Genomic DNA, 24,906 nt, shown 5'->3' on the forward strand with positions numbered 1-24,906 from the left:
GAGTTAAGTTGCTTTATGCCTTAGTGGAAAGTCTAGAATCTGAAGGAAGTTCAAAGAAAAGAAAAAGAAAAAGAAAGAAGGAAAACAGGGGTCATTTCTTCTCCCATTCGGTTTAGGTTTCTTCCTCATTTCCTAAAGAAGTTTGGAGATATAACTCATGGAGAGTCTAGGTAGGAGCTTGAGGTTAGGGTCTTTGGCTTGGCTTGAGGAGTTAGCAAGATTAGTCCATCCATTTGAGGTAAGGTCTATGGTTGTTTTTTCAGTTTATGGTTCTTAATGTAAACATGGATTTTGAGCTGAGTTTTGGTGGGAATTCTAGGGAGTTGAGGCTGAAGCTTTGAGGGGTGAAAGCTAAGGAAGAGTGGAGGATAGCCTAAGGTTGAACTTCTTTGTTTAAGCTAAGAAGCTCTGATCTTGGTCACTTGAATTATGTGGTTTCAGTTGTTCTTCCTGTTGAGTTTTTGGGCTTTAGGTTCAGCTATGATAATTTCTTTGATTTGGGGTGCATGTTATTGAGTTTTGTGTGGTTGGGACTTATGGGATGAGTTGAGGATATTGGGAGACTCGTTTTGAAGTTTGGTTGAGGTTTGATTAAGTTTTGGACAGGTTTGGCTCGAGGGAATTCTAAGATGAGAAAACTGGGTAGTGTCTAGCTGTGACTAAAGCTGTAGCACTAGCCTTAGGGCGCTACATCTCTAGGCTTGGGCGTCTGGGAGCCTGAAGGCTCTATTTGTAGCGCTGTAGTGACCACCTTAGGGTGCTGTAGCGCTACCCTGTTCCCAGAAAGGGGTTTTTGGGTTAATTCTTAGAGTTTTTGCCTAGGGGCTTGGGGTTTGATTCCACCACCCCGTTTAGTGGAATTAGGGCTTCCCGAGGGCTCGGGATTGGTCCCAAGGCTAGGTTTTGTATTGAGATTTGGTGATGGTTCTGATCTATGGCTGTGACTAGGTGTACGCTAGGGCTCAGACGGGATCGTGCTTGAGGATCAAATTGAACAAAGCTAGCGAAATCTAAAGGTAAGAAAACTGCACCCGGTTATGTGTTTATGATGGGACTAAGAGCTCCCTATATCTGTATAATGTCATAGATGGTATTATGCCATGGGACATGTGATAAATGGACTAAGGGTGCCGTAAATAATACTTGCGTATAGGGCGCGGCTCGGCCACTGGTAGCTGAGGACTACTTAATATTCATTGAGCTCGGTTTAAGCGGGCCGGAGTCAGTGGGATAACTAGAGGGTGCGACCTAAGGGCGTTAACCCTAGTTATCGTATGTGAATTGATTAATGATATGAGATGATGTACTTGGTATGCTGAATACTTGAACAACATGATTGTCTGAACTGTTGAGTATATGTTTATACTGTATGAGTTATTTGGTTGTTTGCTTAATGATTATGCTCTGCTATTGTGTTTTCTCGCTTGGCCTTGGCTCACGGGTGCTATGTGGTGCAGGTAAATGCAAGGGAATGTTGGACCAATCCTGAGATGGAGAGCTGCAGGACTGAATGTACATAGTCAATTGATCGGCCGCCACGGCCGAGGAGTGGATCGGGACAAGAAAAGCTTATTTGTATGTTTTGCCTTAGAATGGCTAACAAATGTATTTTAATCCTAATTTTTTGTAAACAGCCTTTAAACTTTACTCCTCTTGGGATCCCATGTAAAAAAATGTTTACTTATAAGAAATGAAGCTTTTGAGACCAAAATCTTTTAACCCTGGTTCAACTGTAGTTTCAGTGACACGTTTCAAATTAAATGACTTGATTATCAAGTCTTGCACCCTTATAAACACACGGTGTAACTGTCTTGCCTATCCACGACGTTACAACTTGGTATTAGAGCGTCCTAGGCTTAAGGGTTCCTGAAGACTGGCTGGACATGTACATTCATCGCGAAAGACATGCTCGACTAATGGTTTGTTAATTGTGTATACATGACTATATGTTTAAATGATCTGAATGGAAAATGATTGTTGATATCTGCTTGATTAATAGGGAGCATGAGATACTGATAGGGCCTGGCCCTTGACTATTGCATGTTAATATTGAGGCGTGCTTCTCAACACTGCTATGTATGTGAATGAATATATGGATGAATATTTTGATAAACTGTTATATTTTGATTGTTGTGAATGTTTGGGATTCTAATGGTGGATCATGGAAGGATTATTACCCTATCATCATAGTCTGACTGCCAAGTCGTTCATTACAGATTGACTTGGAAGATTATGCATCCAAGAAAATCTACACGACTAGCCGGCAATAGGTCTGAGACTAGAGATGATCACCAGGGCCAGACCCCTCCGCCAGTTCTTGAGAACTGGCAGCAGCTTATGGCAGACAAGCAAGCTCGGCTACAGAGCCAGGATGAACAGATCCAAATTCTGTGACAGCAAGCTCCATCAGGGAGTGTTGCCCCCATTGTGCCACATACAGTGGTACCAATTGTACAACCAGTAGAGGTTGGGAACAGATGGGAGCCATTGTACGAGCGGTTCAGGAAACAACAGCCCCAGATCTTTGAGGGCGAACTTGATCCACTGAAGGCTGAACAGTGGATGACCATGATTACTACCATCTTGGACTTTATGAGGGTAGATGTACATGACAGAGTGGCTTGTGCCACATATATGCTGAGAGTGGATGCCCGAATCTAGTGGGAAGTGGCATCACAGACTAGAGATGTTACTGCTTTGACTTGGGAAGGATTCAAGGACCTATTCAGTCAGAAGTACTATAATGTTTCCATCAGGGCAGCGAAGGTAAATGAGTTCGTAAGGCTGGTTTAGGGCAGCATGACAGTTACAGAATATGCCCTAAAGTTTGACAGACTTGCGAAGTTCGCACCAGACCTTCTCCCTACTGATGCAGCTAGGTAGGACAGATTTATTAGAGGGCTTAATGCAATGATAGCCCGAGATGTGAGGATTACAACATTTCCTGGAGGGACAACCTATGCCCAGGCTGTGGAGAAGGCTCTTACCACTGAGGAGGTGGAAAATAAGATATGGAGGGAGAGTGCAGCAAGACGGGAGGGCCGCAGGGCAGTGCCTCCATATTCTGGCTCTGGTAGGGGCGGAGGCCCCAGTGAATTAAAGAGGAAGACCCCTGATGCTTCGACCGCTCCTGGTCCTGATAGGAGAGGTCGGGGTACTCAAGGTGGCCGTCCGAGAGGCGATGACACATGGAGGACTTATCTTGAGTGCACGAGATGCAGGAGGCGCCATCCGGGCGAGTGTTGGGCTAAGGGTGTCGTAAATAATACTTGCGCATAAGGCGCAGATCGGCCACTGGTACCTGAGGAAAACTTAATATTCACTGAGCTCGGTTTAAGCGGGCCGGAGTCAGTGGGATAAATAGAGGTTGCAGCCTAAGGGCGTTAACCCTAGTTATCGTATGTGAATTGATTAATGATATGAGATGATGTACTTGGTATGCTGAATACTTGAACAACATGATTGTCTGAACTGTTGGGTATATGTTTATACTGTATGAGTTATCTGATTTTTTGCTTAATGATTATGCTCTACAATTGTGTTTTCTTGCTGGGCCTTGGCTCACGAGTGCTGCGTGGTGCTGGTAAAGGCAAGGGAAAGTTGGACCAATCCTGAGATGGAGAGGTGCGGGGCTGAATGTACATAGTCAGCTGATCGGTCGCTACGGCCAAGGAGTGGATTGGGACGAGAAAAACTTATTTGTCTGCTTGGCCTTAGAATGGCTAACAACTTTATTTTAATCCTAGTATTTTGTAAACAGCCTTTAAACTTTACTACTCTTGGGATCCCATGTAAAAAATATATTTACTTATAAGAAATGAAGCTTTTGAGACAAAAATCTTTTAACCCTAGTTCAACTGTAGTTTCAGTGACACGCTTCAAATTAAATGACTTGATTAGCAAGTCTTGCACCTTTATAAACACACAGTGTAATGGTCTTAGCTATCCAGGGTGTTACAATTAATGTCTTCTAATTCTCGTTATTCCCAATATTCTCAAATACTAATAAATCATATCCCATTACCCTATAATTCTCAGTAATGTACTAATCATCAAATTACCCCGAGACTCACCCCGAGCCCAAAAATTAACCTCGTTATGACCAAACCGCTAACTTCCATTCAAAGACCGTCTCATGCCTAATAGCTCGATCAAATCCACATTATAATGTGGCCTCATTCATAATTCACCAACATGCATGAAAATAAACAAATATGCCCTCAACGGGCCAAATTACCAAAATGCCCTTATAATGAAAAGTGGACCCATATGCATGCATTTATCATCATATAATAATATAACTCACATAATCATGCATATAATCATTTAATGGCATAACAAATCAATTATGGCCCTCCCAACCTCCTAATCAAGGTCCTAAGCCTTATTAGGAAATTTGGGTCATTACACCACCCATTGAAGCCATTCTTCTACTTCTATTGGGTCAAATCTGCCGTCAAAATTTGGCAGTTGCTGCTTTCAAAAATGTTCATAAACGACCTCATAGCGAGGTTCTGCTAGCTGTAGTAATTATGCTAGAGGAATGAATTTTTGTGCCACTTGTTGTTGTTGCCTTGAGTTTATTTGGAATTCTTATTCTCTTCTCCTTGGCTCTGCCCTAAGACGGGCATTTTCTCTTTCCAAATTTTCTTGAGTAGCAGCAGTTGCAGGTTCTTCCACTACATTGGGTGCTTCTGACACTCCCAGGGCTACTGGAAATTCTTCATAAGTGGGGTGGAGGCTACTCCTCTTCTTCGCCCCTTCCCCTTCCTCAGCCTCTGCCTCGACCACTTCCTTGTCCATTTAGTCTTTCAGATCTTCTTGGTTCCTGCTTCATATGTCTTTTTTGTTTTCCCCAAAAGAAAAGTTTGAAAAAAAAATAATACAAACAAAGCAAGTAGAGGTTATAACTTATCCTATCGTACTACTGTCTATTAGGTCCATCTATCTATCAAAACTACCTTATTACAATTAAGTCCAACTCGGGTAAATGGGCCTTAACAATTGAATCTTCCATGGAGGAGGGCTGGGTTCAGTATATCGTACCCACTACTAAGGCCCCCTAACTTCGACTTGGACCCAAAAGATAGGTATTTAAACCCTTGCTTTATTAATTGTCATTCATTTTAATTAGATCCAATCTAATAATGAAAAGCAAATGGGCCTTCACAAATGGGCTAAGCCATAAAGAGGAATTTAAACTTTACACTTTCAATTGAATCCAAATTTCTTAACACATACTAAACAATGAAATAATAACAAAAGCAAATAACATGTTAAAAAAATAGCAATTTTTTTTTCTAAAATAACATAATACAAAATTTAACGACGTGTTCTTATATACGTCTAATCCTCCACATCGAATCCTTCTTCTAGCATATCTTGTGTTGATTCTTAGAAACATTCTCTCTTACTCATTATTGTAATCAGGGTCTGGTATTCTTCTTATAACTTTAACTTTTCTAACTACACTTGAGTCCATTGAGCTAATTTCTCAAAGAAAACACAAGAAAGACATTACAAACATATTTCGAAAACAATGTGTATACTTACTTGGTAGCGAGTTGGTCCATTGTAGCTGTCGTGTGTATTTCGTGGGAACGTTCAAGACCAATATAGCCGTGGGCTCTGATACCACCTGTAACGCCTTAATTTCTCATAAATTATCGAGAACAAAACGTTGAATCATAATCATAAACATTGCTCTTTTATTGAATAAAACTTAAAATAAAATATATGGATCCATGGTTTTACAAAAATAAAATAACCGCCTTTATATAAAAATGAGCAACATTAAATAAAGTTTTAAAAAAAACATGTATTACTAAAAAGAAATAGGGCCGCTTGATCTTCCTCGACTATATGGTCCCCACGAGTACATCATGAAGCTTCTAGGTCCCACTCGCCACCGACCTTTTTATCTTTAATTGCCTGAAATTACAACATCATAAGGGGTGAGCTTCTAAGCCCAGTAAGGAAAATACAAACAAGAGTTAGTCATATAATCATTTAATCAACATATCCTAAATTACACGAGAGTCATAACAAAAAACTTATTTATACTAATCATTTCACATCAATAAACCATAGGTCATATCATAGCCTAAGTCATAATCATAAATCATAATCTAGGTCATAATCATAGGCATAAATTATAATCGTAACTATAGGTCATAGATCATAATAACAAGTCAAATATAATAAAAATATAAGTGCTTATAGAGGGGGTGGCAATTAAGCCCCGGACAAAAGTTCGTCATACACCGGACATCAACTTAGGTCCATCATAAAATTTTGGCAACCAAGCCTACTTGACATAAGTCTTTCATACATCATTGGACACCTTAGGTCTAGACACACTTACCCCTTTATTGTACCTTAAATGGTAGGTCATACAAAACATAAACTAGATCATAAACTTAACTATCTAATTTTCCTTACCAAAAACTGGGATATTGGAGACAAGTGCGAGATTGGAAACTCCTAAATCAAACATAAAATCCATAAGTTTATAAGAAAATAAAGTTGAAGAGAAGATCTAAACAATTGGAATAAAGACTTACCAAAGACCTTAAGTGTGAACACCTAACCAAAAGTCATTACAACAAGTTAGGTTTTGAAATAAAAGGAAAGAATAAGAAAAATGGAAAAGGACTAAACCTGAAAATTAACAGTACCTTAGATAGCGTAGAGCTTCGATCTATACCTCAAACACTGAAATCACACAAAAGCTTACTTCCCAAGTGTTTAGAAAAGCTTATATTTGAAAACTTTTAAACCCAAAACCCTAGTGTTTCTTTCTAGAACGAACTTAGTAGCTTGAAGGCTCTGAAATGTCCTTGAATGATGAAGAGAATGGTTGAGGGAAGGTTCCAGGAGTGAAAATAACTCTAATTTCAATGAATAAATAAATGATTAAAAATACATTTTTTGCTCAACAGATGCTCAGAACTCAGTAAAAAACGTTCAGGAATGAGTCAAAGTTGTTGAGGGTGGTTTCTATTTCAGAATTCTACGAAAATTAAAAAATTGCCACTGAAGCCAATATATCGCCTCCTATAGGAAATATATCGCTTACACCTTAATCCCGAGGCTCTGTGGTTTCGTTCGTGCGAAGTGGACGTGTTTTCTGTATCAATCATAGGAGATATATTGGCCTCTATAACTTCGATATATTGGCATACACTAATATTTCAAACACGTTTTTGCACACTTGAATTTGTTTAAACCACTTTGACTGAGTAAAACGTGATCCTAACAGATGAGGGAAGGTTCTAGACTTTCTAGATCTATCATTTTTTTTAATTTATTCATCCAAAATGCTTAAATCATTTACAATCATACACATGACTAGTGTCACGTTCTTAATTATTCTATCTAAACCTTAGGATATAATAAATAATATTTCTAGGACCAGCTATATTAATCAAACCTTATGATAAAATTAATATTTCTAGACCATAGGTTAAACTTATAAAATCCATAACTATTTCTACGAGTTTCTAACTAAATCTCGGCTTTGACCAGTATCCACGAAAACTAAGATTCTACAGCTACTACTACTACTATCTAGCTGAGTAATATTCCGAGATGCAATATAAAATTACTGTTTTACCCTTTTTATTATATCTTGTTTCCTCAAGTACCATTTGTTGACAGTGAGAACTCATCAACGAAGTTAAGTTAGAAAAAATAAATTATTGAGCTTATCGATGAAAAACTTCCAAAATCTAAACAGATACTTAGAGAATAGTTGCATAACGAAAATGGTGATAAGAACTTGTATTTCTTGTGGTATGGTGCTACAGTGTTTTTTCCAACCCCTTTCAATGTTGAAGTGGGGTTTCCTTTATAGTGGGCTCTAATGGCCCCTGATACATTGTGGTCTAGGGGACCAGATTGTACACAAGTACATTATCAGGAGAGTAGTATCAAGCGTAGTGGTGTCGACTCCAGTACATTGTCAGGAGCGTAGTACTTGATTGTGCCTCCACTACTTGCCTAGTACGAGTGTTAGAGACTGGCTGGTGAGGACCATAATAGGTACCTTACTTGTACGACCACTACTTGTCTGGCGTGGGCCTTGCCTCCATACTTTAATTCCTTTTGGTTTGTAAGTGCGCTTCATACCTCTTCTGACTTCGCATCGAATCTCTATGAGGGTTGCTATATATGTGGCGCAAGACGCCTCGGGGAGACCATGTCTCGTGAGGCCCATAAGGATGCGAGACGCCTTGCAGAGGTCATGTCTCGCGAGACCCCTAAGGATGCGGCTGCCTCCACGAGATGCTTGTCTTCTTGGGGAACTTGTCTTAAACAAGTTATTGTGCTTTATCAAGTTTGGTAAAGTTTTCTTAACTTAAAGTTAAGAGAATGATGCCTCGCTTGTGGCATGAGGCTCATGTGACAATCCATGAACACAGTAGTGGAGTAGGCATGACCAAGTGAAGTGGGCTTGTCTCGCGAGACGCTTCCATGCGTGCGAGATGCCACCCCTAGCGAGGCGTCTGTTGGGGCGTGAGATGCCACCCCTAGCTGGGCGCCTGTTAGTGCGTGAGAACCCACCCCTAGCGAGGTGCCTGTTAGTGCGTGAGATGCTTCCCCTAGCCAGGCACCTATTGGCGCGCAAGACGTGTACCTCTTGGGCGCGAGACATGGGCGCTGTATGATGTGCGCGAGATGTGAGGCCCTCCCTGGGTACGCCGAGGGGAGACGGGTGCGAGACAATGGCCTCGCGAGGCCCTCGCTGGGTGCACCGAGGGGAGATTGGAGCGAGACAATGGTCTCGTGAGGCCCTCGCTGGGTGCGCCGAGGGGACACAAGTGCGAGACAATGGTCTTGCGAGGCCCTTGCTGGGTGCGCCGAGCGGAGACGGGCGCGATTCAATGGTCTCACGAGGCCATCGCTGGGTGCACTGAGGGGTGACGGGTGCGAGACAATGGTCTCGCGAGGCCCTTGCTAGGTGCACCGAGGAAAGACGGGCACGAGACAATGGTCTCATGAGGCTCTCGCTGGGTGCGCTGAGAGGAGGTGGGTGCAAGATAATTGCACGACCGAGGCGAGGCGAGGCCATCCCTCAGGAGGCCCTGGTGGGACGGCCAAGGCGAGGTGAAACCATCCCTCGCAAGGCCCTGGTGACACGATCGAGGCAAGGCAAGGCCGTCTGGGATTCCATGGGCATGCAAGGCGCTGGCCTGGGCGAGGTGTGCCCAACTGCGCGAGCCTTTTCCGCGACAGAGACCAAAATGTGCATGTTTTGGACCTGTCACAAATGTGGAATTTTGAGCATCCACACTTGCCCCCCAGTCTAGGAGAGGACCATTAGGTTCTCTGGTAGACTCTCCTCTTTGATTCTTATAAATAGGCCTTCATGCCTAGCCTATTATTTACACCTTACCTCTTTAGCTTAGTGGTTTTGGGATCCTTGCTCCTTTCAAGTGGTGAGGGGTTCAATCCCCCACAACCTCATTTTTGTTATCTTTTCCCTTCTCTTTCCTTTTTTTTTTATATATATTTGAGTTCATTTGTTGTATGTCTATATCCATGCATGTATTTGAGGAATAAAACACCCTTTTCCTTTGTTTTCGCAGACGCGTACTTTCGACCATTTGCTTCTCTTCGATCGCGACGGTGCTTTCGGCCCTTAACCTCCTTTTGACCACGACAGCGCCCCATTTTACCTGCTTGAGGTATATTTTCTTTCACCCTTATGTTTATTGGGTCCAAATTAGCACCACTCGGGATGGGGTACTTTGGCCTGAGCTTGTCGTGAACTAACCCAGTTGCATGCCCTCATTCATACTTCGTAGTTGGTTATTTAAAGCGCTTGTGCCTAGAGGTTTTGAGCCCATCCTTTGTGTTTTGTAGCAATCCTCTCATTTATACATGAACCCTTTTTTGCTTTCGGGATGAGGTCTCATGGCATGTGAAGGTTCATTCGATGCTCCTCCAAACTCGGAGTCCCCTGAGGACAATCCTCACCATGACTACAACACCTTAAGGTAGGCCCACATTCATCATCTTGAGCATATGGCTGAACTTAGGCATAAGATTTGGGTGGTAGAGAGTGAAATAGACTCGGTGTTGAGGGGAGACAGAGTACCTTTCCCACTTGACCTTAACGACCATGTAGCGAACCTTAGGGTGACTCTTTTTGATTTGTATATGGAGTTGGAGTTTATGGAGGGAAATCTCTCGCCTGAGCCTCCTAACCCATTTTACCCTAATGACTGTCATGGGGCCATCCCGTCTTCTCCTCAACCCTTATTCTCGATCTACCCTAGCTTAGCGCTTTCACACCTGGTGTCTCGGTGGAAGACCCTTGCTAGGAAGAAAAAATGGAGGGTAAAGTGCCCTGTTTCCACCTCACCTTTTTCTTTTGGTTTTGCAGATAAGCCGAAGAGAGGGCGACGACAGGTGACTGCTGATGATTAGGACACTGGCCCCCTGTTGGCATCCACTCTACTGTCCCATGTGTCCAAAAATAAATTGTTGGAAATAATGGAGAACTACCGTGTTCCCCCAGAATACACATTATACGTTCCTTCGAACAAGTGCCGGGTTAACTGCCCAAATCCGGGTTACGTGGCTATGAGCGAGCATATCTTGAAAGTGGGTGGTACAATCCCATTACACCCGTTTTTCATCACGTTTCTCAATCATTTTGACCTAGCTCCACTCCTGCTGGCGCCCAACAGTTGGCTGACCTTGAGTTGCCTCTTCATCTCATATATGGATCGTTTCGAGCGTGCTCCTACTGCCCAAGAGGTGCATTTCATGTAAAATCGCATGCCCTCTCCTAAGTCCAAGAGCTTTTATTTCCTGCAAAAATCCAATACTTCGGTCTCCTTGATAGAGGGCTTTGTATCCAACACAGGGTCTTGGAACCAGGACTTTTTCTTTGGAACCAGTTTCGCTCAGCCCTTAGTAATTACTTCAAGCCCCTTTTTTTTCTTTTTGAAACTTACTATTTTAGAACTTATGTTTGTGTAGGCAACTGTGTTGATTGTGCAGAACATTTTGCCACACCTGGAGTTGTCGGGTCGGAGGTGAATGCAGTGGATAAATTTCTCGAGGCTAACCCTGCTGAGAAAATGGTTGCACACCTCTTCACCATGGAAAAACTCAACTTTCACAAGCTATCCCCGGTTTCAGATCCCGGGTTGTTGTGGAGTATTCCTAGATCAAAGAAGAAGAAGGCTACTTCAGCTGAACATCATTCGGACAGGGATGAGGCTGAGTGTGTGCCAGAGGGGGTCTCCCTTGGACATGGGCAACCCCACCAACCATCTTCGTCTCCCAGGGGGTGCCCTACTTTAAGCCCCTACGAACCGTGACATGGCCTCCCACTCCCAGGATCAACAGGTCATGGCGAGGGGTTTCGTCTATCCTTATTCTGATGACTTTGATGCTTTTCCTCAGGCTTCCCTTGACCCTGGTCCATCGATGGGTCATTTTTTCGATCTTCCTGCGCCCCCACTTGGTCCATCACGGGCTCATTTTTCCGATCTTCCTGCACCCCCTCCTGGTCCCTCGGGGGCCCATTTTTCTGATCTTCCTGCGCCCCCTCCTCCTTTGGCGAGCAGGTCATCTGTCCTTACTCAGCCAAGCGCCCTTGGCTCAGAAGGGGCGCCCTGGGTGGGCCGCATGGTGGCCTCTTATGGGCGACGGTATGTCCAGATCGCTACAGACTTTCCTAAGGCTGATTGGAGTGGTCTTGGGAGTTTTTCTATGTCGGAGCTTAGGGAGACTCTTGCGCGTTCTGCCGCTTGGGTGAGTTCATGCATCTTATGTCGGCCTTATCCCTTTTCTCTCTCTTTCTTTTTTTGTTTTTGCTTATCATTTGTTATTGTTATTTTTCTTGTGTAGACCTATACAGTGGCTCAGCGATTTGCCGACTCAGCTCAAGACCTCTCCACGTTGAATGCTGAGAGGGACCGTCTTACAGTCCAGGTCCAGGGGCTCGAGAGGGAACTTGCTGAAGCCAGGATTAAGCTAGAGAAGGACCTGGTGAAGGCCTCATCCTCATCAAAAAAGAAGAAGAGGGCGATTACGAAGTCCACGATGCTGCAGGAAAGGGTCACTAGCTTAGAGACCGAACTTGAGGGTCCCAAGGCTACTATCGCAGCATTGTAGGGGAGGGTCGCTTCCTAAGAGGCAGAAAAGGCAGCTATTGAGTATAGATCCATAGAGCGCGCCCTTTATGAAATATGGAGGCAGAATCCTAACTTCGATTTCTCCTCCTTTGGCGAGCACGCCGTTGCCCGGGCGGCTGAGTGGAACGCCCATGGCAGGAGGCCTTGAGATTATCATTTTGCGATGTTTGCCAGTTAGTCCAATGTGGATGTATGCTCGTTCGAGCCCTATTTTGCTTGTAATTTCTCCGAGTCTTGTTATGTTATCAAAACTCTTTTTTTATATATACATATGTGATCATTCATCCTTATTCCTCTATGTTCAAGGTCCTTTTGGATAAGTTCTCTTTTTTATTTATCAGGCTTGAGGTCCTTTGGAGCCCATGCGAAGGGGTTCAATAGGTCCCTCTATGGTGCCTCTATGGGTTCTAGTTATCCTTTTATATATTTTTGTGCGCGCTTATTATTTCTTGCGAGAAGCGTCATTCTCGTCATTATTCATAGTACTATTTTTGCAAGGGTCTCTTTTAGGACCCTTTTTAGCTAGACGACTTGGTGGCCGCTCTAGGCTTATTGGTGGGTGCTCTTCATGAGGCCTTTCCTCTCGTGGGAGCATCTGTCTTTATTTGGAGGCTTTTCTTGTAGGACCTTTTGGTCTCCTTGATGTTCACAAGGGTAGCTAATCCTTGTGAACTCAAGTGATGCCTTGCAAGGCCTTCTTCCTGTTTATAACGCTTCATCACATTTGTTATATATATATATATGAGGGCCTCGTTTAGGGTCCTGATATATGGGGTCCTTTTAGGATCCCCTGATATGGGGTCCTTTTTAGGTTCTGTCTGATATAAGGGGTCCTTCTAGGATCCTCCTGATAGGGGGTCCTTTTTAGGTTCCCTCTGATATGAGGGGTCATTTTAGGATCCTTTTGATATCAGGGGTCCTTTTAGGATCCTCCTGATAGGGGGTCCTTTTATGATCCTGATACATAAGGGCCTCGTTAGGGTCCTGATATAAGGGGTCCTTTTAGGATCCTCTTGATAGGGGGTCCTTTTTAGGTTCCCTCTGATATGAGGGTTCCTTTTAGGATCCTTTTGATATCAGGGGTCCTTTTAGGATCCTCCTGATAGGGGGTCCTTTTAGGATCCTGATATATAAGGGCCTCGTTTAGGGTCCTGATATATGGGGTCCTTTTAGGATCCTCTTGATAGGGGGTCCTTTTTAGGTTCCCTCTGATATAAGGGGTCCTTTTAGGATCCTCCTGATAGGGGGTCCTTTTTAGGTTCCCTCTGATATGAGGGGTCATTTTAGGATCCTTTTGATATCAGGGGTCCTTTTCTTTGTTGTATATTTTTCCTCTTGTCTTACCCCCCCAAGTGCTTGGTAAAATTTATTTGAGCAGGCACTTTGGTGGATGCTATAGAGAAGAAGAATAACACGTGAAGTTGCGAACAGTTTCATTCGTAGCATGCGGGTTACAATGACATACATGAAAGGGCTACATCTAATTGGGAGGTTACCTAGGTAGCCTCTTTGATTCTTACTCACTAAGTTAACATAACAAGGAACAAACTAAACATAGGTCTTCCTTGCATTGGGTACAGAAGTCTCACTGGTAGTATTTCTTGAGGTGTTCTGCATTCCATGCCCGAGGTATAGGTGTTATCCATGCGAGCCAATTTGTAGGTATTTGGTGGTATGCATTGAGCGACTTGGTAGGGTCCTTCCTAGTTCGCCCCTAGTACCCACACCCCCGGGTCTCGCATGTTTGGGAGTACATTCCTCAGTACCAAGTCTATAACCTTGAACATTCTCTCTCGTACCCTTGAGTTGTAGTACCTCGCTGCTCATTGCTGATATGTGGCAAACCTCAGTTGTGCCCTTTCCCTCTTGGCTTCCAACAGGTCCAAGTTCCCGACCAATCCTGTGATATTAGCCTGGTCATCATATGCTTGCATGCAGATGGAGTTAATATTCATTTCTATTAGAAGGACAGCCTCACAGCTGTAGGCCAAGGCGAAAGGTATCTCCCCAATGGTGGAACGAGGGGTGGTCCTATAGGCCCAGAGTACATTGGGGAGTTCCTCGACCCAGACCCCTTTCAACTTTTCCAACTTTGTTTTCAAGTTCCTTTTCAGGATCTTGTTGATGGCCTCTACTTGCCCATTGGCTTGTGGGTGTACTACTGCGGAGAAAATCCTCTTGATTCCTTTTTCCTTGCAGTATTCCTCAAATATTCCTCCTTCAAACTGCGTTCCATTGTCGGAGATAATCTTGTAAGGTACTCCAAATCTGCAGACAATATACTTGTTGACAAAGGTGGTGATTTTGTTAGCTGTTATGTTGACTAAAGGCTCCGCTTCCACCTCCTTAGTGAAATAGTCGACTGCTACCATTGCATATTTAGCTCCTTCTCTTCCTGTTGGCAGTGCTCCAATCAAGTCAAATGTCCACACAACGAAGGGCCACAGACTGGTCATGTTCACCAGCTCATTTGGTGACTGTTGGGGGTAATTCGTGTGTCTCTAAAACTTGTCACACCTTCTCACAAAGTAGCTCGCATCCTTCTCCATGGTTGGCCAATAATACCCTTGGTGGATGGCCTTTTTCGCCGTGGACTGCCCCCCAACATGATTTCCACATTCCCCTTCGTGTATCTCTTGCAAAAAATTTAAAGCCTCTTCCTTGTCTACGCATCGCAGGAGCGAGGTAGAGAAGCCTCTCTTATATAAGGTTCCATCTACTAGGGTGTACTGAGCAGCTTTGTAAGTCAGTTTACGGGCATCTCTTTTGTCCAAAGGCAAGGTCCCATCATTTAAGTACCTTACGATGGGTGCAAACCATGGCTCCTCAGTGTTATTGACCATATTGATTCTTTCTTCTGCTATGCTTGGCTTGGGGAGGTATTCGACCAGTATGGACTCAAGCGTGTCTTCGTCTCGTGTGTAGGCAAGTTTCGTGAGTGCATCGTTGTTGGTGTTCTGCTCCCTTAGGATCTGTTCTATGGTGTATTTTTCGAACTAATCCAAATGCCCCTTCACCTTGGCTAGATATGCTGCCATTTTTGGACCTCTAGCTTGGTATTCACCCTTCACCTGAAACACTACCAGTTGTGAGTAGCTAAAGACATGCAAGTGGATTACCTTTAACTCCTTAGCTAGCCGCAGCCCGGCCAACAGTGCCTCATATTCTGCCTCATTATTGGAAGCTTCGAATCCAAATCTCAAGGCACAATACATCTTGTGCCTTTAAGGTGCCGTCATCACTATGCCAGCGCCGACTCTTCCTTCGTTAGACGCCCCGTCTACATGGAGGCTCCATTCTTCAGGGTGCTTTTCCTCTTCATGTGTCGGTTCATTCTCTTCTATTTCTGCCTCCTCATGGGGTCGGTATGCAAACTCGACTATAAAATCTGCAAGTACCTGCCTGTTGATTGAGGTCCTTGGGGTGTAAGTGATGTCGAACTGACTCAATTCAATTGACCATTTTAAAAGCCTTCCCGAAGTCTCTGGCTTGTGCAAGACTTAACACAGGGGGTGTTTGTGAGCACCTCAATAGCATGAGCATGAAAATAGGGCCTCAACTTTCGAGAAGCCAATATCAAGGAATATGCTAACTTCTCTATTTTTGGGCACCGAGCTTCTCCATCTATTAACCATTTGCTCACATAGTACACGGGCTGCTAGTGCTTCTTTTCCCCCTTGACCAAGGTGGCACTTATGGCATGCTCTGACACAGCTAGATACAAATACAACTTTTCCCCTTTTTCTGGTTTGGCCAAAAGCGGTGGTTTTCCAAGGTGTTCCTTTATCTTGGTGAAGGCATCCTGGCATTCATCATCCCAAGCAAACTTTTTGTTCCCATTTAGGATGTTGAAGAAAGGGAGGCATTTGTCAGTAGACCTGGAGATGAACCTATTGAGGGCTGCTACTCTCCCCGTTAAGCACTGCACCTCCTTTTTGCTTCGTGGTGGGTTCATTTCCAGCAAGGCCTTGATTTTTTCTGGATTAGCCTCGATACCTCGGGAATTCACCATAAAACCCAGGAACTTTCCTAACGAAACTCCGAAGGTGCATTTGAGTGGATTCAGCTTCATTCTAAACTTTCAAAGGTTGTCGAACATTTCCATGAGATTGTTGGTGAGCACTCCCACCTTCTTTGACTTTACCAACATTACGTCCACATATACTTCCATGTTCCTTCCTATCTGATTTGCAAACATTTTGTTTACCAGCCTTTGATAAGTAGCACCTGCGGAAAGGGCATCACTTTATAGCAATACATCCCCTTGTCTGTTATGAACGAAGTGTGTTCTTCATCAGCCAGGTTCATGGGTATTTGGTTGTACCTGGAAAATGCATCCATGAAGCTAAGTAGTTCGTGTCCCGCTGTGGCGTCTACTAACTGGTCTATCCTGGGAAGCGGGAAGTTGTCCTTAGGGCTGGCCTTATTGAGGCTAGTAAAGTCCACACAAGTCCTCCATTTTCTGTTGGGCTTCTGGACTAGCATTGGGTTTGATACCCATAGTGGGTAAAATGCCTCTCGGATGAACCCATTTGCCTTCAACTTGTCAACCTCCTCATTTAGGGTCGCGTATCTTTTTAGGTCCAGCGCTCTCCTTTTCTGCCTCACAGGCCTTGCTTTTGAGTCGATGTTCAGGTGGTGGCAGATGACCGATGGGTCTATTCCTACCATATCCTCGTGACTCCAGGAGAATATGTCGAGGTTGGCTTTCAAGAATTCTACTAGAACTCGTCTTCACAAAGCGGCTGTTGTAGTGTAGTATGGGCAGTCGTGTCCACAGAGAGATATCTTATCAAAAAGTGATTAGTAGAACTTTAAGCGCAAAAAGTAAATAAATCGTTGGTGGTTTTTGAGAAAATGTCGAAAATAAAATTGGTTGAAAAATTCAATAACAAAAGTGATAAGGTTTCAAGAATCACCTATATGTTTGGCTCATTTATTTGGATTTTGATTCACACATATAACACAATTAAATCGTTCACTTCCCAACAATTTAATCGAAAGATAAAACATGAAGAACATATATAATAAAATGTATTCGAATAATAACAATTCTCACCTTAGGAACATAGAAAATAATCTTATGAAAAATCTAAGAATGACAATATACCTTATTGGCAATAATGCAATAAAAGACTAATCATAAAATTATAATATCAATATATTTGTACTAATTATATTCACATAGAAAAAACATGACTATTTCTATATAATACTAAATAGATAAATATATTGATATAGAGATAGAGAAAAATAGAAGAAAAATATATTACTCAAATGTATAAACTTGAAGAATTTTGTGAATCAAAACACAAATAAATTTTACCTTGCATATAGGATCATCCTTTACCTTATCTAGGAAACTAGCCAAAAATGCTAGTCATTCTCACAATAATCTAAAGAGAAAATATGAGAAGAGAAAGACAAAATAAGACTAAAATTTACTATAGTTTTTGCCAATGAAAAATTACACACCCAAATATGTACAAGAGGTCCCTTTTTATAGTGTTTTGGGGACACAATTATAACACAATAAAGAGAAAATAAATCTGAAGCGAAAAATGTGTGAAAGTCAATACAAATAACTACAGCTTTTAATCTAATCACTAAAACAATGGGATTTGATTCTTAAAACTAAAAAAATGGGATTTGATTTAGAAAGTTGGCTGGAAGAATATTGCTTTTCCAAATCAAAGCACAATGATGGTCAACCTTGCCACATGTTGATCACAAGGGAAGAGACCAAGTCATGCATAGGAATAAGAGTTGATGAGAAGCTTGGAATTTCATATATATTGAATAGCTTCAGTCACAATATGATCCACATGGTAGAAACTTGGGCTGGGCTTGATGTTATTTCTTCTTAAATTGGGTTCTTCCCTTGCAAGAATGCCAATTTTTTTCATTTCTTTCTTTCACAATTGAATCTTTCTTTTTATTTGTATCAAAATGCACATAATTCCTGCAAAATAAACCAAATTAAATTCAAACTAAATATTTTCAGTTGTAAAAATATTTTTCATTAATTTCATGAAAATATTAATTAAAATTTAATTTAATTTAACATTTGAGATCAATAAATATGCATTATTCACCACCAATCACAACCCCCAACCAGCTTATTGCTAGTCCCTAGCAATTCAAGCGGAGAAGAAAATTATCAAGCTGAATAATCAAGTCAAACCAATCAAAACTAGCCAAGCATTAAAAAAAAATATCATCAAGAAATCAGAAATTGCTATGCAAACTACTCAGTTGTAACCCCAGAGTTGTGTGTGTGTGTGCACCAAATCATATCCATTTCTTACCACAAACCATAACACAAATAGTATCGAAAAACCTCGAAAGCATAAAGGACTCAACTCCAAATTCGTCACAGGCATTGAAAGTATTTTTTTTTTTATGGGAGAGATGACACTCTTGGAGTTGGAATTGTAACAATTAACGCTCAAATGAGAGAAGACAACTTTTTAGGACAAACAATTTGAACAAATATTGATCACAAGATAGACAAATCAAATAATTAGAATTCAAATGACAAACAACCTTTGGGATTTACACAAGAAACTCGAAGAATAAAGAGCCAACCAAAAGAAAATTATAAATATAGAAAAGAACACTTTTTTTTTTAAGAAACATATGAAGTGATGTTTCTTTCATTCATTTTTTTTTATATGGAACAATTTTTTTTTTTGACAATAAAATAAAAAGAAAACACAATAACAAAATGTTGCTCTTGTTCTATTATTTTTTTCTTTTCTTTTCTTTTCTTTTTTGAATTTTTTTTTTCTTTTTTTTTTTTTGAATTTTTTTGACAAGAGGCAACACCTAAATACATGAACAAAAAGAAACATGAAAATAACATTACAACAAAGGCTCTTTTAAACATGAAATTATCCCTCCAGTACATGTCATGTGTTTAAATTCCAGAAATCTGATTTGACCAACTCAAATGATCAATAAAAGTTCAAAAAGTCGTTTTCTCAACTCTCACAACTCACCAAAAAAATGGAAAACTTTAAGCTTGAAAATTTTCTCAACTATTTGTGTTAACAACCATCTTACCACATGTTTGGAAAGTGCATTAAAGAACTCTGGAAATCACTCCTTAATAGCTAACACATAGCAAAAACCAACTTAAACAAAATATTTCAATCATGCTTAGAAAATTTTGAGAAAATTTGACTTACAAATTCAACACAACAATGTAATTCTCCAAATGAAAGCTCACCAGAGCTCACCACCCCCAACCGAAAATCAAACAGTGTCCTCAATGTCAAAACAAATATGCAATGAAAAAGATAGGGAAAGAGAACACCTGGAAGATGACAATATCCACGGGGCGATAATTGAAACAACCTGATAGCAACAAAACAAACCAAAAACAAACAAAAAAACGAAAACACACAAAACTAATAGAAAAGCAGAAAAATAAAATAAAATAAAACATGTAAAAGAAATAAACAACTCAGAGTGTATAAACAGGGTCCTCAAGAAGGACCTCTTCAACATGACTCACACTCTCGATGTAATGCTTCAATCTCTGGCCATTGACTCTGAAAATTCTCCCATCAGTTGGGTCCTCAACTTCAACAGAACCATTGGGAAAAACTTGTTTCACCACAAATGGGCCAGTCCACCGCGATCTCAACTTACCTGGGTGGAAATGCAACCGAGAATCATAAAGATGCACCTTTTGATTCACCTCAAAATGCTTTCGCAGGATCTGTTTATCATGAGCAACTTTCACTTTTGCCTTGTAGATCCTGGAATTATCATATGCCTCATTTCTCAACTCCTCAATTTCAGACAGTTGGAGTTTGCGATTAATACTTGCAGCACATAGATCAAAATTAAAGGCTTTGACAGCCCAATATGCCTTATGCTCAAGTTCAACAGGCAAATGACAGGCTTTCCCATAAACAAGCCAATTGGGAGACATCCCAAGAGGGGATTTGAAAGCAGTACGGTATGCCCAGAGTGCGTCAAGAAGACGAGAAGACCAATCTTTTCGGTCGGGATTTACCGTTTTTTCCAGAATTTGTTTTATCTCCCTATTGGCTAACTCTGCTTGCCCATTGGTTTGCGGATGATAGGAATTAGCAACCTTATGAAGTACACCATATTTGCGCATGAGAGCCTCAAAAGATTTATTGCAAAAATGAGTGCCTTGATCACTAATGATGGCACGAGGCATACCGAACCTTGACAAAATATTCTCTTTCAAGAACTTGGTAACTGTTGCATTATCGTTGGTTCGACAGGGTACAGCCTCGACCCATTTGGAAACATAATCCACGGCAAGGAGAATGTAAATGTAACCAGAAGAAGATGGAAATGGTCCCATGAAATCTATCCCCCAATAATCAAATATCTCAATCACAAGAATTGGGTTCAAAGGCATCATATGACGACGGGACAAAGAACCTAACTTCTGGCACCTCACATATGAACGATAGAATTCATTGGTGTCTTTGAACAAAGTGGGCCAATAAAGACCACACTGTAAGATTTTTGCAGCAGTTTTCTTCACAGAGAAGTGACCACCACAAGCATCATTATGACAAAAGTTCAAAAAACTAGACACCTCATCATCAGGGATGCATCTCGGCATGATCTGGTCAGGGCAATACTTGAACAAGTATGGATCATCCCAATAGAAATTGCGCACCTCGACCAGAAACTTGCATCTGTCTTGTGAACTCCATTCAGAAGGAAGTTCACCTGTTACTAAGTAGTTAACAATATGTGCATACCATGGTAACTTAGTAATAGCAAGCAATTGTTCATCGGGGAAATCATCACGAATAGGTGGACCATCAGCGGAATCACTGAATTCAAGTAGGGATAAGTGATCTGCCACGACATTTTCAACACATTTCTTGTCTTTGATGGTGATGTCAAATTCTTGCAATAAAAGGATCCACCGTATTAAGCGCGCCTTAGCATCCTTTTTGGAAAGGAGATATTTAAGGGCAGAATGATCTGTAAAGATTGTAATAGGTGAGCCAATCAAGTATGCTCGGAATTTGTCAAGAGCAAAGACAACGGCAAGCAACTCTTTTTCAGTAGTGGAATAGCTCATTTGAGCACTATTAAGAGTTCGACTTGCATAGTAGACAACAAAAGGTTTCCCCTCCCTTCGTTGTCCCAAAACAGCTCCTACAGCAAAATTGCTTGCGTCACACATGATTTCAGAAGGTAAATCCCAATCAGGTGACTACATAATAGGGGCGGAGGTCAATTTTGCAACAAGTGTTCGAAAGGCATCCTCACACTTAGGCGTCCACTCAAAAGTAGCATCTTTGGCTAAGAGGTTACATAGCGGACGAGAAATCGCTGAAAAGTTTTGAATAAACCTCCTATAAAAACCAGCATGCCCAAGAAAAGATCTCACATCTTTGACGGTTTTTGGAGTGGGCAAATTAGAAATGAGATCAATCTTAGATTGATCAACCTCAATTCCTCTTTCTGAGACAATGTGTCCCAAGACTATGCCTGAAGATACCATGAAATGGCATTTTTCCCAATTGAGCACAAGACCTTTCTCAATACATCGTGTCAAAACAGCTTCTAAACTAAGAAGGCATGCGTCAAAAGAGTTTCCAAAGACTGTTAAATCATCCATGAATACTTCCATACATTTTTCAACCATGTCACTGAAAATGCTCATCATGCACCTTTGGAAGGTGGCTGGTGCATTACACAGTCCAAATGGCATACGTCGAAAAGCATAAGTACCAAAAGGACATGTGAAAGTGGTCTTATCTTGATCCTCCATTGCAATCTCAATTTGATAATAGCCTGAATAGCCATCAAGAAAGCAATAAAAAGGATGACCAGCCACACGTTCAAGGATTTGGTCGATGAATGGGAGTGGGAAATGATCTTTGCGGGTGGTAGAATTCAATTTTCGATAGTCAATGCACATGCGCCAACCCGTCACAGTTCTTGTGGGGACAAGGGCCCCTTTCTCATTTTCAACAACAGTTACACCCGACTTTTTAGGCACTACCTGAGTTGGACTAACCCATTTGCTATCAGCCACTGGATAAATGATGTCAGCATCCAGAAGTTTCAGCACTTCATTTTTCACAACTTCTTTCATTGTGGGGTTCAGTCTTCTTTGAGGATCTCTTCGAGGGATTTCCCCATCCTCCAGATTGATCCGATGGGAGCAAATTAAAGGGCTAATGCCTTTAATATCAGCAATCGTCCAACCTAATGCAGATTTAAGCTTTTGGAGTACCTTAATTAGCTTAATTTCTTGTGAAGGATCAAGTTTGGACGAAATGATAACAGGAAAGGTATCACCATCTCCCAAGAAGACATGTTTTACACCCTCAGGTAGTTGGGCTAACTTAATAATAGGAACCTCTTCAGCAGAAGGTTTTGGCTTTTCCCTTTCACTAGGTAGCTCTTCAAAGCGAGGTTGCCAAAACTTTGTTCTTCCGTTTTCTGATTCTTTGTAACAAGAAATTTCATTAATCGACTCATCAAAACCCGAACTTTCAGAAAAAGAGAGGAGTTCATCAAGATCATCAGAATTTCTTTGCAATTGAATCTCTTCAGGAATGAGCGTGTCAATCAGAAATGTCTGATAACACTCATCATCATCATGTGGTTGCTTTGCAACATGAAAAATATTGACCTCGAGAGTCATATTCCCAAAAGATATTTTCATGAGACCATTCCTACAGTTAATAAGGGCATTAGCTGTAGCAAGGAAAGGTCTTCCAAGTATGATAGGGATTTTTGACTCCATGTTAACCACAGATTGAGTATCCAGAATGAGAAAGTCAACGGGGTAATAGAATTTGTCAACTTGAACAAGAACATCCTCAACAATACCCCGAGGCTTCTTAATAGAACGATCAGCCAGCTGTAAGACTACAGAAGTAGGCTTGATTTCACCAAGACCAAGTTGCGAGTAGACAGAATAAGGCATGAGATTGACACTCGCTCCTAAGTCTAGCAAGGCTTGGCTGAATTCATGAGTCCCAATTTGACAGGAAATGGTGGGACAACCAGGATCTTTGTATTTTGGCGGTGTCTTTTGTTCAATTACCGCACTAACTTGCTCAGTCAAGAAAGCAGTCTTCTTGACATGATGCTTCCTTTTTACAGTGCAAAGATCTTTGATGATTTTAGCATAGGCTGGCACTTGTTTGATGATGTGAAGCAAAGGAAGATTTATCTTCACTTGTGTCAAGTGCTCAAGGATTTCTCCTCGATTTTCAGGAATTTTCCCAGCAGGTCTTAGAGCCTGGGGAAATGGAACTTTTGCAGAAGCATTGGATGGCACACTTTCAGAGACAACATTTGGAAATTTTGAAGTAGTATTTGGTATTGGTGGATCTTCCAAAGCTTTACCACTTCTAGTTGTGATGGCATTAGCCTCCTTAACATTTTGATCATTAGAGTTGGAGGTTTGAGCCATATGTTGCCCTTGTGTATTGAATTGAGGCTGAGAAGGAAGTTTGCCTCTTTCAGAATTAACCAAGGATCCAGTCAGTTTTGAAAATTGCCTTTTCATGTCCTTGATTTCTTCCATCATTTGACGATTTATTTTGGCTTGCTCCTCCATGAATGAATGAAGGGTGTTCTCAAGAGAACTCCTTTGAGGAGGAGCATTGTATTGAGGAGTAGGTTGAGTTTTTGATGGTTGAGACTGGTGCTCATTTCTCCATTGCCCTCCAGAAGATTGTGCTTGGTTAGGATCTCTCCAGCTGAAATTTGGGTGGTTTCTCCAACCAAGGTTGTACGTATGAGAGAATGGCTTATTATAGGCCCCTAAGGCATTGCATTGCTCTTCATAAACCCCCCTCATTTCACAAAAAGCTAAGCAGTCCTTAGCTAAATGATCCGTTCCTCCACACACAAAACATGGCTCATGTGTTTCTGCTCGGGCAATCATATGAAGTCCTTGCCCACCTTTTGTCTTAAATGTCTCAAGTTGCTTTGTTAAGGACTCAACTTGGGCTTTAAGGCTATCCTCCTCCCTCAATTGGTAAATTCCTGCTGGTCGATTTCGGTTAGTGCTTTCAGTAGCACTTGGACCAGTCCAAGTGTGAGATTTTTCTGCAAGCTCATTGAGATATTCCAAAGCTTCTTCACAATCTTTTTGAAGGAATTCACCATTGCACATCATTTCTACAAACTGGCGTTCACGAATAGTGAGGCCTTCGTAGAAATAGCTGACTAGGCACCATTTTTCATAGCCATGGTGGGGACAAAGAGTTAACAGTTCCTTAAACCTTTTCCAGACTTGATAGAGAGTTTCATTGTCTTTTTGGGAAAAAGTAGAAATCTGTCTTTTTAAGCCATTGGTCTTGTGATTAGGGAAGTATTTGTGGAAGAACGACGATGTCATTTCATCCCATGTTCCAATAGACCTTGCTCTCAGAGAGTATAACCAGCTTTTAGCCTTATCCTTCAAAGAGAAGGGAAAAAACTTCAATCGCACAGTATCCGTGATATTAGCTTGGTTATAGAAAGTGGCTACCACCTCCTCAAATTCCCTAATATGCACATAAGGATTTTCATTTTCTAAACCATGGAAATTTGGCAAGAGTTGAATCATGCCAGGTTTAAATTCAAAGTTGGGCATATTAGGTGGAAAGATGATACAAGAAGGGGTAGGAGTACGAGTAGGATGGAGATAGTCATTCAGACTTCTCTGCTGAATTTCCTCATGATGAGCCATTGCGAAAGGATTATGAGCAATTGTTGAGGTGGGAGAGGAAATGTT

At 41.6% G+C, this 24,906-nt stretch overlaps 1 non-coding gene across 1 annotated transcript; it reads left to right on the forward strand.

Moving 5' to 3' along the window:
- The first annotated feature begins 24,373 nt into the window (after window positions 1–24,373).
- Window positions 24,374–24,481, forward strand: LOC133827836 (small nucleolar RNA R71). The gene has a single exon (XR_009890487.1). It is a non-coding gene; the product is annotated as a small nucleolar RNA R71 (small nucleolar RNA).
- The last annotated feature ends 425 nt before the right edge of the window (window positions 24,482–24,906 follow it).

Source organism: Humulus lupulus, chromosome 3 (genome assembly GCF_963169125.1).
Source record: "Humulus lupulus chromosome 3, drHumLupu1.1, whole genome shotgun sequence".
Taxonomy (NCBI): domain Eukaryota; kingdom Viridiplantae; phylum Streptophyta; class Magnoliopsida; order Rosales; family Cannabaceae; genus Humulus; species Humulus lupulus.